Here is a 17,259-nt window from a genome sequence, read left to right on the forward strand (position 1 = left end):
CATTCTAATTCACTTTCTAAATCAACCTATAATAACAACCTTGTCTATCTAATAAAAATATATTCTTATGCAATCACCTATCTTTACACTACAATTTAAAGATTATTTATAATTCTTCTTTAAATATAATTTTGTATTTTTAGTATATGGAATGAAAAACATGTATGTTTTAAATCCATGCCACTTTTACAATTCAAAATGTAAATGTTGCTTATTATTATAAAAAAGAAGAAGATGGTATAATTTATATAATAATGTATTAAATTAAAATATATTAAAACTTTTAGGAATCAATTATATATATATATATATATATATATATATATATATTAAAATAAATGTTTTTAAATTCTATTACATTTTAATAATTAGAAAAACATGCTTATTAAATACATAGTAAAAAAAACTTAATTATATATAATCACTTATAATTAAGTCTTGAAAGTTAAATATTATTTATTAGCATATTAATTATGTATTAAAAATATATTATATATATTTTCTAATAATCCAAGAAACAAATTAACCTTAAAAAGTGTCATGAATTAATGTTTTTGCATCTTTAAAGACACTAAAATAAAGGTAATAATAATAGCTTCATTCAACAATATTCCATCCACCTTATCACAAATAGCTTAAGCTATAAATATGACTTTATTTTTAATATATAAACCACTATCTTTTGAGCCACTCTAAATATTAATTAATTATTTAATAAATGAGTATAGAAATTGTAGGCATAATCAAATGCAACACATTCAAGACTTTTGATATGAAAAAGAAGACACTCTATGCATTATGTATAAATCAAGCTTGGTTTGCAACAAAATTAGGGGGTCTATTTGGTGAGAGTTAATTTATTAGGATTGACAAGCAACTACTAGAATTAATCGCACTTAGAGTTATATTCAACTATAATGACAAAAAACAGTGATATAAGTTAAATATCTCACTTCTTATACCATAAGAAATATAAGATATTTCTTATATGCTTTTGCATAAGAATTATATCTTTTTTAATATTAATTCTTTGATGATGTTTATCTTGGTCTTTATAATATAAATGTAATTTTTTAAAATTTGACGTTGATGTTGATGTTGTGGTTAAAATCTATCTTAGAATTGATAATTCTATTATAATTGATAACTATGTCAAGGTCAAATTTTCTATTAAGATTAAAATTGACTAATTCTTGTATATTAGATAAATTCTAAACCTATCTAAGATATCTTAGTTCTTTAATTTTTTTTTTCTCCATGTCTTTACATAACTTGTAACATCCAACTATAGCCAAGTGAATCTTTGCTAAGGCCCAAATAGACTATTAATATATATTATTAGAAAAAAAATTTAGCTTATATTTGATCAACTTGTTATGCACTCAAAGCTTGAAGAAAAAAAACTTCAATACATTCTTTTGTTACTCAAAAAGACTAACAAATCACTCAAAGATGGTAATATATTGAATTAGAATGGCTATTGCTAAAGACAAGAAGACTAGAAAGTCTTGAAATAAGACTAAGGATAAGAAATGCGTTGATAAGAGCAAAGAGGACTTTACGTTTGTATCCATATATACTTTCTGACTAAGAGTTATATGGCAATATTCTTTAAGACCTCCAATACATATTGACTTCGCTAGACACATGTCTTAACTTATTCTATATGTGTGCCATATAGTTAGGTTGTTCTACAAGCTATCATCACGTGTGATACATGGTTAATTTATTGACTAAGTTTCTAATTTACCAAACACATGTAAAATCAAAATTGCATCTATAAAGCTTTTGAAAAGCTTTTTTAGAAGATATTATAAAATTAATCTATTATTATTTAATTTTATTTAATTATATAGGTAATTATTTGAATAAAATAAATATATTTGTGACATAACTCCTTCTAGAGACAAGTTTTATGAGGAGCTGTCATCATCTTTTATACATCTTACTTTTATTCATCTTAATTTTGATGGATATTTTTGATAAAAAGCCTCAACCTTCTTTTTTGTATTTGCAAGATTTTTTTTAGCTCCCATGTGTATTTACTTATATCATATTTGTACCAATAAATAGAATATTTTAATCTATTTTAGAATTACTTTGAATCTAAGACTTCTTTCACCTCAAACTCCTAATTATTATCGACTTCTATAGAAAGAGGTGGTATTTGATTTTTTTATGACATATTCACTATCTTATATGATTTAAGAAGAGACACATGGAATATAGATTCGATCTTTATAGACTTCAATAGATGAAATCAATAAGCAATAAAATTGACTTGTTCACAAATAAAAAAAAATCCAAGCCTATAATAGTTCAACATGTCACAAGAACGAATAGTCTTAATATTACAACAAAATAATCATATTTTATCATCCACATTAAATTGTAGTTGTTCTTTGCAATAATCATCTACATTAATACTTTCTTGTTCTTGTCCTTCCTTTAATTGTGCCTTTATTGTTTCATATAGCTTTAATAAATGATTTTCAAAATCTTCTACCATAAGATTATCAACTTTTAAAAAGTCAAAAGTATCAAATTATGGATGATAATCATAATTGATAAAGAAAGGTATTTGTTGAGTAGAAGAATATATCAAATTATTATACACAAACTATATCAATGACAAAAAAATTATCCAATCATCTTAACAATAATTAATGGTATACATCAAATATTACTTCAAAATTTTATTCATTTATTTTATTTATCCATTAGTTTAAAGATGAAATACCAAAGAGAGTTTTAAATCTATTTTTAAAATCTTAAAAAAGAATTTTTAAAATTCTTGATACAAATTAAGTCTTCTTATGTAATATAATATCCTTGGACAATCTATGATAGCAATAGATGTTGTCAAGAAAAACTTTGTTGTTTCTTCTCCTACAATAGATTTTACACATGATACAAAATATTTTATCTTGATATAAAAATCTACTATCACAAATATAGAATCATACAAACTTGAGATTAAAAGATCTATGAAAACTTTTGTAGAAATAAAAGACCATAGTTGTTATGAAATAGGTAATGGTTGAAAAAATCCATAAGATTGATGATGAAGAATTTTGGATCTTAAATAATGACAATATTCTTGAAATGAATCTATGATTATAAAAAACTCTTTATCATGGATTTTATAATTAATTTTAGCTATTAAAAATTTTCTTAGAATAAAGCTTATCATTTGCTCCTATTTGTGACAAAATGGCATCTATAGCAAATTTTGATGCATTTGTTACTATGAAAAATGCCTTGAAAATATTGATAGAATATAAAATTGGTGCAAAAAGAAATGTTGTTTTTAAGGCTTCAAAAGATCTTTTAGCTTTATTGCTCTACTCAAGTTTTTCTTTATATGTTAGACATATAAGAGGAATTGAAATATGAAAAAAATTATTGATAAAGATCCTTAAATAATTAGCAAATTCTAAAAAATATTGCACATTTCTAACTATTTTCTAAATCTTCCAATCTATAATAAGGCCTCCATTTTGGACCTTCTTAGGATCCATTATAAGACCATTATTTGAAATGATGCATCCTAAGAAGTTAACTTATGTAGTGTGAAATACACACTTTTCCATCTTGACATATAATCTTTTATTTTTTAATTTTTTTAACACATGATGAACATAAAGTTTATGCTCTTTTATATTCTTAGAGTAGTTTAAGATGTTATTTAAATAAAAACAAAAAAATCATCAAGAAACTCATAAAAGACATCATTTATTAGATTTGATAAAGTAACTAATACATTCGTGAATCCAAATGATATGACATTATATTCAAAATTTCTATAATTGATTTAAAATATAGTTATTTTTTATTTTTTATTTTTTATATATAAAAAATTATATGATTATCATAGATTTATTTTTGTATAGATCTTTGCTTAATTTTATTGATCAAAAAGTCTTAAAATTAAAGATAGAGAATACTTATTCTTAATGGTGATCTTGTTGAGTCCTTGATAGTCGTTGTACATCCTCAAAGATTTTGCTTTTTTCTTCACAAATAAGATAAAAGTCCTAGCTGGAAATTTAGAATGGCATTTAAAATTCTTAACCAAATTCTCATCAATATACTCTTTGAGTGCAACCAACTTGTTTTGTGATAAGTTATAGATTGGTCCAAATGGTAGTTGAGCTCCTTTTTAAAGATCAATGGAACAATCATAAAAATGATGCTTTGAAAGAATATTTGCATTTTTTTTTCAAAAATATCTTAGTAATCTTAAAATTGGCTTGGAATGCCACTTGAAATTTTTACTCTATTGAAAATATGTATGGTGTAGATAAAAAAAGTTGATCGTTCTTTTGTAGTATGCATAAAAGTTTTTGTACCTATCAATAATAGTTTAGATGTATCAATCCTATGGATTTTTATTTAATTAGAAAAATCCTAAATTAAACTATGAAAAAATTCAAGATCAAGAGAAATTTAGTCTATTTGAGATTTATACTTTTTCAGTCATAATAAGCTTAAAATAATTAAATTAGAATAAGATTTAATTATATTAAATATTACTAAACTATTATGACTATTAGTTGCTACTTTTAAATGAATAGTTTCATATATAACATCTCCAAAAGATAAAAAATGATCATCTATTATTTCTACATGCATGTATTTGGTTTTCTTAACTAAGGATATATTTTTTTTTTTGACATAGTCTTTATTTATAAAACATGCAGAGGCTCATGAATCTAATAAGGCTAACTCTTAAAAAAACTTCTATTGTAAAATAAGATGAGGGATTTGAGGAGAGATAAGGACCTTTAGTAGAGATTACATAAGATTTTAGCAACACAATCTCTATTGTAGTTGAAAAAAATTATTTTTTGATACATCATCTTTTTTTGGCAACCATGCTTTTCATTTTGTGATTGCATTGCTTCTTTGCACAATGTTGAGCAATATATTTGGATTTTCCATAATATAAGTATAAACCTTTTAATCATGATGAGTCTTTTTTTACTCAATAATAGATTTAAAATATATCATGTAAATTTGCATAGGCTCTAATCTGAATAAATAAGCTTCCAAAAACTTAGAAAGTATTGTAATGACTTTACTTGTACTTCTCCAATCAAATCTTTATTCCTAATATCTTTCAAAGAATTAATTGTCATATATAATGGCTCCAAGAATTAATTTCTTCAATGAATCTACTCTCAATATTGCCAATAGTAAATCTTTGATATTATCTTTTAATCCATATAAAAACTAATTGATAAAAGCTTCACCATTCTAATCCATGTCGCAAGCAAGATTTTGAAATTCAAAAGAATATGTGGTAGTTGAACAATATTCTTATCATAATAATATGAGCTTGATGTCTATTATCTTTTTTATTATTTTTTCTAAATTTAGCCATAAATACTTTAAAAAATAAATTCAACTTATAAAATAATTATAAATCTTTTTCCATCAAAGATATAAACAAGAAAGAATACTTCTTGATAGAAGTATACCTATGAATCCAAATTGAGTAAATCCATTGAGATATTCAAAATGATGCAATCTTAAATAGGACTTAACTTATTTCAAAAATCTTCAAAATTTTGATCTTGTTCCATCAAACTTCATGAGCATATTAATCCTTACCTCTCTTATGCTTATAGAAGCAAGTCTTTCTAAATTTGGTTGTGAGGCTGATCTACTTGCTTCCTTTAATTATACAACTTTTTGGTATAGATTCTAGATTTTTTTAATATGTGTAAAAATAGTATCTCTATGATTCACATTGTTGTATTATAAAATAACTATATAGTAAAAATATAATAAAAAATAAATTTTTAATTAATATTTAATCATCTTGATTTAATAATAATTTAAGATTTTAAAACATGACTTTTACAAAAGCCTCTTAGTTTATTTTCTTGTCTTAATAGCTAATAGATTAAAGGTTGGTTAATAATTTTATCTTCTAGGCTGTAAAAACTCTTTTACTATCTTAAACTTTTACTATCTAAAAAATCCCTATAATAGGTTAGATTGATATCCTTGAGTAAACCATTTGTAGAATAGGATCGAAATCAGACCTTGAGCCACTAAAATGATTGCCTAAGGTGAAGTAAGACAACATTTGAAGATCAAAAATTAAGGTTGATGAACTAGCTTTAGGTTGATTTTAAAGATATAAGATGTAGTTTTAGAAGATTTGGGAGGACTTTACAATTGTTGTTCAAAGTTAGGATTTGTATTGGTGATTTGGAATTTATGCAATACAATTAAGGCTAACACTCTTGGCTAATTTTTGTAATTGATATCACATCTATAGTTCAAAATTTGATAGTTTTTCAGTCAATTGGATATGTTAAGTGTGTGTAAATTTTTTTATTAATCTAATAATGCAATTGAGAGATATCTAGGTTTTAGTACAAGAAGATATTAGAAGTTGGTAATTTGAGGTTGGATAGGATTTCTATGATATTTGAAGATCTATAAGATGAATCAAGGTGAAATTTGGTACAGTGTTAGAAGACTTTAATATCAAGCTATACATTGATTTTGAGTTAAAGTTAACTTTTGAAGGAAGAGAAATTGCTATTGAAACATTTGCATCAACTTTCAAGTTAGTGACAAAGTGACATTAGTATGGTTTTTGGACTTTTTCTCACAATTTATAATTTGGATTGAATTGAATTACTTTTAGAATATATAAAAGGCTTATAATGGTATTTGAATGTAAAATTTTGCACCAAATAGATGGTTAGATTAGGAATAAACTACGACCTCTAATATCAAATAAAATTTTTCACAAAGAAGAATAATTAACTCACTTTATGAAAAAAAATTGTGCTAGAAAACTAATTTGTTTGTTTAAAGATAGATAGTCCATAATGTTCAAAATATGACAATAAAAGTTGGATAATCTATTTAATTTTAAAACAAGATAAGAACAATAAGTTAACACTCTTGTCAAATTATCAAGAACATAAATTTAAAAAAAAAAAAAAAACTTTAATATACTCTTCTATCTCTCAAAAAATCTAGAATATTATTCAAAGATGGTAATATATTGAATTAGAATGGCTATTGCCAAAGACAAGAAGACTAGAAAGTCTTGAAATAAGACTAAAGATTAGAAAGGTATTGATAAGAGTGAAGAAGGCTTTACTTGCATCTATATATACTCTCTAAATAGGAGCTATGTAGCAATATTCTATAAGACCTCTAATATGTGTTGATTTTGTTAAGCACATGTCTTAACTTGCAATGCGAGTTATTTATATGTGTGCTATGTAGTTAGCTTATTCTACAAGCTATCGACATGTATGATACATGGATAACTTGTTGACCAAGTTTCTAACCTACTAAATACATGTAAAGTCAAAATTGCATCTATGAAACTTTTAAGAAGTTTTTCTAGAAAATATTATGAAGTTAATATACTTTTAATTATTTCTACTTAATCATATTGGTAATTATTGGAATAAATATGTATGCTGGTGACACAACCTTGCCTTGTAGCCGTTCACTTGTTTTGAAATTTTATAACCTTAGCTCTAAAGCTTCAGTAATCTTGAATTAAAAATCTACATGTTTTCATGAATTCTTTGAGTGATTTTATGACTTAAAATGAAAAAATGAATTAGAATGAAAGAAGATAATAAAATAATAATTATAATTATAGTTATTATTATTATTATTATGATATTTATAATATGAGTTTTATCTATTTATAGCTAATTTATAATAATTTATTATTATTATTATTATTTAATCTTTATAAGTCTATTTTATTTCTAATTACCTTAACTATCTAAGGCAACTTAACCACATTGTATTTTTAATACATGGTGACTAACCATCTACCATAAAGACATTGGTGGTTAACTATCTTTTTTATTTATATTTTTTATATTTTATATTTTAATTATTTATATTTATTTATTTTTAAAATTTTAAAATTTTAATTTATACTAGATTTTTTTTAAAATTATTTTATAAAAAGAGTATAAGTTTTTAATAATTAAATTTTAGAAATTAAAATCAATGATTAAGAATTAAGCTTAAAATAATTAGATAATAATCTTAAAATAATAAAAATACTGATTAAAGTAAAAAAAGTGATATAATCTTTTGTAAATATAATACTATTAATACGGCTACTGAGATGATAAATATATTTAGATCTAATAAAGTTTCAACTGCCACAAGTAGCTTAGCAAAAATACAATGTGAAAAGACTATGCATAATAGAAGGTATTGTCAAGGACAAGAACTCGATGAAAGCTAAAGAGTAAGTGAGACTTTTCTCAAAAAGAAATAGGACAAAATAGAAATATGTATATTAAGAAAGAAACTGGAATGGCTATTGCCAAAATACAAGAAAACTAGAGACCCTTGAAACTAGACTAGAAGCAAGAAAGGAGTTGACAAGAGTGAAGAGGGCTTCACTCTTGCCTCTATATATACTATCTAACTAGAAGCCACATGGCGATGTTCTATAAGACCTCCAATATATGTTGACTTTCTAGGCCACATGCCTTTGCTTGCAAGGCAAGTTTTCTATGGATGGACCACGTAGTTAGCTTGTTCTTTAAGCTTCCAACATGTGTGGCACATGGCTAACTTGTTGACCAAGTTTCTAACCTAAAAGTCAACTATAGACTCCTATAAAGTCAAAGCAGCATCTATGAAGCTTCTAAGAAGCTTCTCTAGAAGATATTACACAATTAACCTACTTTTATCTACTTTTACATACTTTTATCTATTCATATAGGTAATTATATGTATGTCCGTGACATTACCCCCCCTTCTAGGGACGAGTTCCACGAGGAGCGGTGATTATATATTGAGAAAATCTAATATGCGGCGAATTGTATTTGCTACATACTCTGATCTTTGTTCTCTTCGAAGATAGTTGATGGGTCCTCTTAGCCATCGATAGTGTCCCATTCCAGGGCGAGAAGACCACCCTGTTATTTGATCACTGTTGAGGCCTTCATAACTTCCTTCAAATAATACATTTGAAACACCATCAGGAGTCGTTCCTATCTCCAATAATATCACCAAACATCGAGAATCTCTTCCAAGGTCCTGATACCAAACGCGTTGTATCTCACCATCTATTCGAGGAAGAACATGTCGTTCTTGAGGGTCTTCATCTCGGTTGCGTCGTCTTGAAGGTTGTGACAATCGCAATATCTCATCCGGTAAGTCAGCAAACGAAGGTTCTTGAGTTGAATCCGCTGGTTGTTGGCTCTCCATCTAATTAGCGTCACAAAATGCAAAGAAGTTACAAACAAGGATAGGAAATTGAATGTTATCTTGCCTCAATCTTGTCTCTTTTATAAGAGAGGTTTTCATCTTGGTTTTGATGGATGTCGTTGATGAAAAACTTTGACTTTAGCTGATGCATTTGCTAGATTCCTGGATGGCTCCCATGTGCGCTCACTAATATCATATCCGCACCAATGAACAAGATATTCCAGCTTATTTCGGCGCCACCTTGAGTCTAATATCTCTTCCACCTCAAATTCTTCATTATTATCTACTTCTATAGGAGGCGGTGGCATTTGTCTTCTTCCTTGTATATCCACTATCTTATATGGTTCAAGAAGAGACACGTGGAATACAGGATGGATCTTCATTGACTCCGGTAGATGTAACCGATATGCAACTGGGTTGATCTGTTCAGAAACAGAAAAGGGGCCAAGCCTACGATAGTCCAATTTGTCACAAGGTCGAGTGGTCTTGATATTGCGACAAAGTAGCCATACCTTATCACTCACGTTGAGTTGTGGTTGCTCTTTACGATATACATCTGTATTTATCTTTTGTCGTTCTTGAGCTTTCTTCAACTGCGCCTTCATTATTGCATGTAACTCTGACAACCGATTTGCCATATCTTCTGCTGCAGGATTATCAACTTTTGAAAAATCAAAAGTATCAAGTCGTGGATGATAGCCATAATTGGCAAAGAAAGGTGTTTGTTGCGTGGAGGAATGTACCATATTATTATAAGCAAACTCTGCCAATGGCAGAAGGTTTGTCCAATCATCTTGTTGGTAGTTGATGGTACACCTTAAATACTATTCCAAGATTTGGTTTACGCGCTCTGTTTGTCCATCAGTTTGAGGATGGAAAGCTGAAGATAGCTTTATGTCCACTTTTAAAATCTTGAAAAGAGTCCTCCAGAATCTCGACACAAATTGAGTTCCCCTATCCGATATGATATCTTTAGGTAATCCATGATAGCGATAGATATTATCAATGAAAAGCTTAGCTGTTTCTTCACCTGTGATAGATTTTGTACATGGCATAAAATGTGCCATCTTGGTGAAACGATCTACTATCACAAATATAGAATCATAAGATCTTGAGTTTGGAAGATCTGTGATGAAATCCATAGAAACAGAAGACCATGGTTGTTCTGGTATAGGTAATGGCTGAAGAAGTCCGTAAGGTCGATGTCGAGGAATTTTTGATCTTGAACAAATATCACATGATTGTACAAAGTCTTTGACTGACTTCCACATTTGTGGCCACCAAAAATCTCTTGATATGAGTTCCAGAGTCTTATTATATCCAAAGTGCCCTGCTGCTGGAAAGTCATGACGTGCTTGAAGAACACGCAAACGTGCTTTTCCTTCTGGAACATATAGGCGTCCTTCAAAATATAATAGATTATTCTTGAACTCGAACTTAGAAGAATCATGAGACTTAGAAGAATTATTCTCGATATCATGAACAAGAGGGTCTGAGGACATATTGGACTGGATTTGCTTGAGAAAAGTTGAATCAACAGTCAATGTTGATTTCATTGCTCGGAGATGAAATTGCTCCGGTTTCAAGAGGACCGTTCTTTGTTGCTCAAAAGCTGCATCTCCTTCTTTTGGTGCAAAATAAGAACGTCTAGACAGGGCATCGGACAAACCTTGTTGTTATCCTAGCCGATAAGTGATAATGAAGTCGAATCTTGACAAAGACATACTCCAACGAGCTTGACGACGATTCAACACGCGTGCTGACATGAAATACTCGAGGTTCTTGTGATCTGTATACACAGTGACTGGACTAGAAGCACCTTCTAGATAATGACGCCATTCTTGAAAGGAATCCACGATTGCAAGAAGTTCTTTATCGTGGATCTCATAATTCATCTCGGCTGCTGAGAATTTTCTTGAATGAAAAGCTATCAGATGAAGTTTGTCATCTGTTCCCATTTGTGATAAAACTGCACCCAAGGCAAAATCCGATGCGTCTGTTTCCATAAAAAATACCTTGGAAAAGTCAACACGATATAAGACTGGTGCAGAGACAAACAATGTCTTCAAGGCTTCAAATGCTGCTTCCGCTTCTTGATTCCATTGGAATTTATCTTTACTAGTCAAGCGTGTAAGTGGAGTTGCAACTCGTGAGAAGTCTTTGATGAAGATCCGATAGTAATTGGCAAATCCCAAGAAACATTGGACATCTCTTACAGTCTTTGGAATCTTCCAATCCATGATTGTTTGGACTTTCTTAGAATCCATCATAAGACCATCATTTGAAATGATGTATCCTAAAAAGTCAACTTGAGTAGTGTGAAATACACACTTTTCCATCTTGGCGTACAATCCTGCATCTCTAAGTTTTTGTAATACTTGACGAACATGTATTTCATGTTCTTCAACATTCTTAGAATAAATCAGGATATCGTCTAGGTAGCAGACGACAAAATTGTCTAAAAATTCACGAAATACATCATTCATGAGATGTTGAAAAGCAGCTGGTGCATTCGTGAGTCCAAAAGGCATGACATTATATTCAAAATGCCCGTACTTGGTTCGAAACGCAGTCTTCCATTCATCTCCTTCTTTGATCCGTACTAGATTATATGCTCCTCTTAGATCTATTTTTGTATAGATCTTAGCTTGATTTAACTGGTCAAGGAGTCCTGATATCAAAGGTAATGGATACCTGTTCTTGATTGTGATCTTGTTGAGTCCTTGATAGTCAACACACATTCGTAAAGATCCATCTTTTTTCTTTACGAATAAAATTGGAGCTCCTGCTGGAGATTTTGAATGGCGTATGAAATTCTTCGCTAAATTCTCGTCAATATATGTCTTGAGTTCAGCCAACTCATCTTGCGATAAACTGTAAATTGGTCCAAATGGTGGCAGAGTTCCTTCCTTGAGATTGATTGAACAATCGTATGGGCGATGCTCAGGAAGAATATCTGCATTTTTTTTCTCAAAAACGTCTTGATAATCCTGATATTGACTTGGAATGCCACTTGAAGTCTTTACGCTTTCAGAAATAGGTGCAGCATAAATAGCAAAAGTTGATCCTTCTTTTGCTTCGTGTATAAATGCTTTTGCACCTATAAGTGCGAGTTTTACTATACTAGACTCATGGTTTTTTACTTGATTAATAGAACTGTTACTAATGCTCTCAGGAAAATCAAGTTTACGAGAAATCCAATCTATTCGAGGATTATACTTTTCTAACTATGATAAGCCTAAAATTACTGGATTAGAGGGAGATCTAATTATATTAAAAATTACGCAACTACTATGACCATTTATTACTACATCTACAGGAAGTGCTTCGTGAGTTACATCTCCAGAAGATAACGGACGACCATCTATGACTTCTACGTGTACAGGTTTAGTTTTTTGTATTAATGATATTCTATGACATCTAGCAAATTCTTCATCTAAAAAACAAGATGAGGCTCCTGAATCTACCAAGGCAGAGGCTTTGTAATTATTAGGTCCTAAACGCACATCTATTATAAAACAAGGAGATGGTTCTGAGGAGAGGATAGGACCTTCATTAGAAGTTGTACAAGATTCCAGTCGCACGGTCCCTATTGTAGCTGGACGTACTCATTTTCTGACATACTGTCTTCTTTGACAGCCGTACTCCTCATTTTGTAGTTACGTCGCTTCTTTGGACAATGTTGAGCAGTGTGCTTAGGTTCTCCACAATATAAGCACAATCCTTCTTGTCGACGACAAGACTTTTCTTGCTCAGTAAGAGGTTTGAAACGTACCGCATCAATTTGCATATCCTCTACTTCTGAAGGTATGTGTTGAGGAGACGTCGGTGTTGCCATTGAATTGTAGTAACGTTGAGGCCCACTTGTGCGACTCTCGGATCGAAATTCAAAAAGTCGATTGTCGCACTTCACAGCAAAGTCAATTGCTTGACTCAATGTTTGAGGATCAGGTAAATTAAGCATCAATTTCTTTACCTCATATTGTAATCCGTAGAGAAATTGACTCACAAGTGCGGCATCATCCCACTTGATATCAGTTGCAAGTTGTCAAAATTGCGAAGCATATAATGTTACTGATCGATTGCCTTGTCGCAAAATACGGATCTTGTTGGTTGCAACACGAATTGCATCATGTTCTCCAAACATGGATCGAAACTCCGCCAAAAAAGCCTCCAGATTATCCAATATTGGATCTCGTCGTTCAAGAAAAGATGAAAACCATGACAATGCTTAACCTGAAAGAAGTGTACCAATGAATCTAACTTGTGACCCTGGAGTTGGATAGCTCTGGGGTTGAAGTTCAATCACTAGTTGGACCTGATTGATGAATCCTCGAAACTTGGATCTGGTACCATCAAACTTCTCGGGCAAGGCAACTCTCGGTTCTCTAACACTTGAAGGGTGTTCCATTCTGGGAGAAGGGACATGGTTTGGTGCAGATGTTGAAGCAGCCCCAATCATCTCTATATCTTCACTTCCTACCATTCCTGTTGCTCCTTGTGGTGGTAAATTGAGTTGATGCATCGCAAGCATTAACTCCCTCAATTGTTCTTGCATCTGTGCCATTGCACTCTTCATTTCAACAAGCTCTGCCATAGTAGCACTTAGAAAAGAGAAGATGTCTAATAACGCTCAAAACAAATAGAAGAGAGGAATTGATAACAAAGAAAATACTAAGAACAATATCAGTTTAAAAGAGGGTAATCCGCAACTTCTAATGCGCTTATGTCTTATCAAGAAAAAGGGGTAATCCACTCTTAATCAAGAAAAGACAAAGCTCTGATATTGTAAGTGCACTCTTGTCAATCTGTCAAGGACAAGAACTCGATGAAAGCTAAAGAGTAAGTGAGACTTTTCTCAAAAAGAAATAGGACAAAATAGAAATATGTATATTAAGAAAGAAACTGGAATGGCTATTGCCAAAATACAAGAAAACTAGAGACCCTTGAAACTAGACTAGAAGCAAGAAAAGAGTTGACAAGAGTGAAGAGGGCTTCACTCTTGCCTCTATATATACTATCTAACTAGAAGCCACATGGCGATGTTCTATAAGACCTCCAATATATGTTGACTTTCTAGGCCACATGCCTTTGCTTGCAAGGCAAGTTTTCTATGGATGGACCACGTAGTTAGCTTGTTCTTTAAGCTTCCAACATGTGTGGCACATGGCTAACTTGTTGACCAAGTTTCTAACCTAAAAGTCAACTATAGACTCCTATAAAGTCAAAGCAACGTCTATGAAGCTTCTAAGAAGCTTCTCTAGAAGATATTACACAATTAACCTACTTTTATCTACTTTTACATACTTTTATCTATTCATATAGGTAATTATATGTATGTCCGTGACAGGTATAGTGAATCTAACAACACCAATGATAATCCCATTTTTTTCAAAAAGAAGAATGTTTAATATATAGAAAAACTTAAGTAATAATAAATAAATAAATATATAAAAGTAAAAAAATATATAAAAAGAAGAAATTAAAATATATTTATTGTATTAAATGCAATCATATCAATGATAATTGTTTTATTTTATATTCAAATAAGAAACCCAATTCAAATAAGAAAAGAACTTTGGAAGCTAAAATTACCAAATTAGAGAAGTAATTTAATAATATAGCTTTTTTTGGCCAAGATATTAGATTTCATATAAATTCTACAATTAAAAGAAGTTTTTCTATTCTAGATATTTATATATTTGATATATTAAGAAAAATGGTAGGTACAACTATTACAATAGCAAAAAATATGGCACCTAATATAATTGAGGTACTAAAATCCTTGCATGGTTGTTAAAGTAAGTATTAAGATTCTATTATCCATATTTGATTGTGATTATTATTTGACCTTGCAAATGTTAGTTTTACAATAAGGTCTTCTATTTAAATTCTAATATAACATAGAAAAACTAATGTTAAAGATACAATATATACTTTTGTTTACAAAGTATTAAATATGTATGCATTTTTTGATATTCATATATTGGCTCTAATTTTTAAACAAGCGAGGACTTTCAAGCTAGTTCATAAGATGTTAAAAGATAAGGTACCTATGCCATTTTTTGACTCAAACAATTATAAAGCCTTCAATAGAAGAAGATTTGGCAAAGTTATAAATAAAACTTGTAGCTAAAATCATTATTATTTTTAATAAATATGCTTTACAAAAAGTAAAAAATAAGTCCTTCATTTGAAGTACTATTGGCTGCAAATATATCATTTTTTTCAAATATTGAGATTAGATTTGTTGAAGAATATTGAAACTTACGCTTGGGAGTTATATGGCAAGTTAATGATAATAATATATTTATTATTAACCATACTTATGGCAATATCAATCCTATTACATCTTTATAAGTTATGATGGATTTTGGTAATCAACCAATTATAATTGATAAGTAACTTATCTAAAAATTAGATATAAGTACTACAAATTTAGAGCCTTAACTTTTCATTGTTATTATTTCAATTTGAAGCAAAGAGTGGACTATCATCTATACTAAGTAAAATTTGCAATAGATTTTTTATATTGAATCTAGACTACTTTACTCATACTTGTCTCTAAAATATGCAATAACTAGTAACACCAATTATAATATTTTACTTTGCTAACAATCAATTTATCTTCTTGATTTTGATTTAAATAACTAGACTAAGGAAGCATGGATTAAATTAGAGTGGTCTACTAATGATAGAATGAAGGAATTTAATCTTATTATATTTGTGACAATCACTATAATTATGTTGAAAAAAATCCTATTTGATTATAATGCATTAGCATTAGACTTTCTTTGAGGAGTAGTTTTATTAAAGGAATTATTTGTATTTATGTCCAATTTAGTGGAACCACATAATTCACAATTTTTAGAGATTCATGTAAGAGACTATAAGGATCTATTTCATTCATAAAAAAATGTGCAACATTTTATCTCAACAATGTTATAAGATTGTATCTTTATTGAATTTTTTGGCAATAATGGATTATTTATTATTACATGCATTTGCTCTTTTTATTCATTAACATCCACCAAATGAAGGTATTATCATTATGGAGCTTTTTATAAGTATGGATATTGGTTTGGTGGCTATGTTGAAGGTCAAACTTAAGGTTAGATAATATATTTATTTAGATGCTGGAATTACTCTTAATTAAGCAACCCAATATTACATCCAAAGATTATTAGCTTTGTATCCAAAGTAATTAAAATATTCTACTATTTTTGGTTAATTTAGCCAATTATTTTAAGCTATTTTTTTCATTAGTAAAAAAAATTTGAAGAGATTAGATTACATTGATTTGTTGATTATTGAATGGCCATACTAAGATCATTTACATACTAGAAAAGGTCAAGGTTTTAATGATCTTTAATCTAATTTATTTATAAATTTGATATGGCTTATATAATTTTAATTTATTCATCAAACCAAACTACTTAGATATATTTTTGAGAATTTGTCTCTATTCAATGAGACTTAGATAAAGGTTTTGGAATTTGATCAATATATTTATAAACTCATTGGTCATTCAATCTTTATAGATGCTACAACTTTGGACTCCTATGTCCATTGATTTCATTGGATTTAGATCAACTTGGCTTTGTCTCACATGTTTACTATAATACTTTTAAGAGTCAAACAACCTTTTAAATACAAAATTGATGATATCTTTGATGATCATTGGATTTTTTAAATTGTAATTAAGGCTGATAAGCCTCTTCTTGGCTTAATCAATAAGATAGAAGTATCTTGTGGTACATTTCCTACATTTATAATATAACCAGATTCATTTATATTTTGAAAATATTGGCCTAACATGATTTAAGATGCTAATTTTTAAACTCATGAAAAACTAAATGTAAATAAGAGAAAACTTGCGATAGGCTTTTAATTAACACCACACTTGCTTATGACATCATTGAAGTTAATATTGTTTTCTTTAAGACTAGGTTACGGACCTTAATATTTTGGTGTAGATTTTAGTATATGTCTTGTTGCTCAACAACATCATGATGGCTATTTGTTTATTTT

At 29.2% G+C, this 17,259-nt stretch overlaps 1 long non-coding RNA gene across 1 annotated transcript; it reads right to left on the bottom strand.

Annotated features, from left to right (window-relative positions):
- Window positions 1-8,284: 8,284 nt before the first annotated feature.
- Window positions 8,285-14,636, bottom strand: LOC149987788 (uncharacterized). The gene is made up of 2 exons (XR_016506193.1): window positions 12,779-14,636; window positions 8,285-12,304 (listed from the first exon to the last, which is right to left on the bottom strand). It is a non-coding gene; the product is annotated as an uncharacterized LOC149987788 (long non-coding RNA).
- Between the last annotated feature and the right edge of the window lie 2,623 nt (window positions 14,637-17,259).

This window comes from Physcomitrium patens, chromosome 14 (genome assembly GCF_059467195.1).
Source record: "Physcomitrium patens ecotype Gransden chromosome 14, ASM5946719v1, whole genome shotgun sequence".
Classification (NCBI taxonomy): Eukaryota; Viridiplantae; Streptophyta; class Bryopsida; order Funariales; family Funariaceae; genus Physcomitrium; species Physcomitrium patens.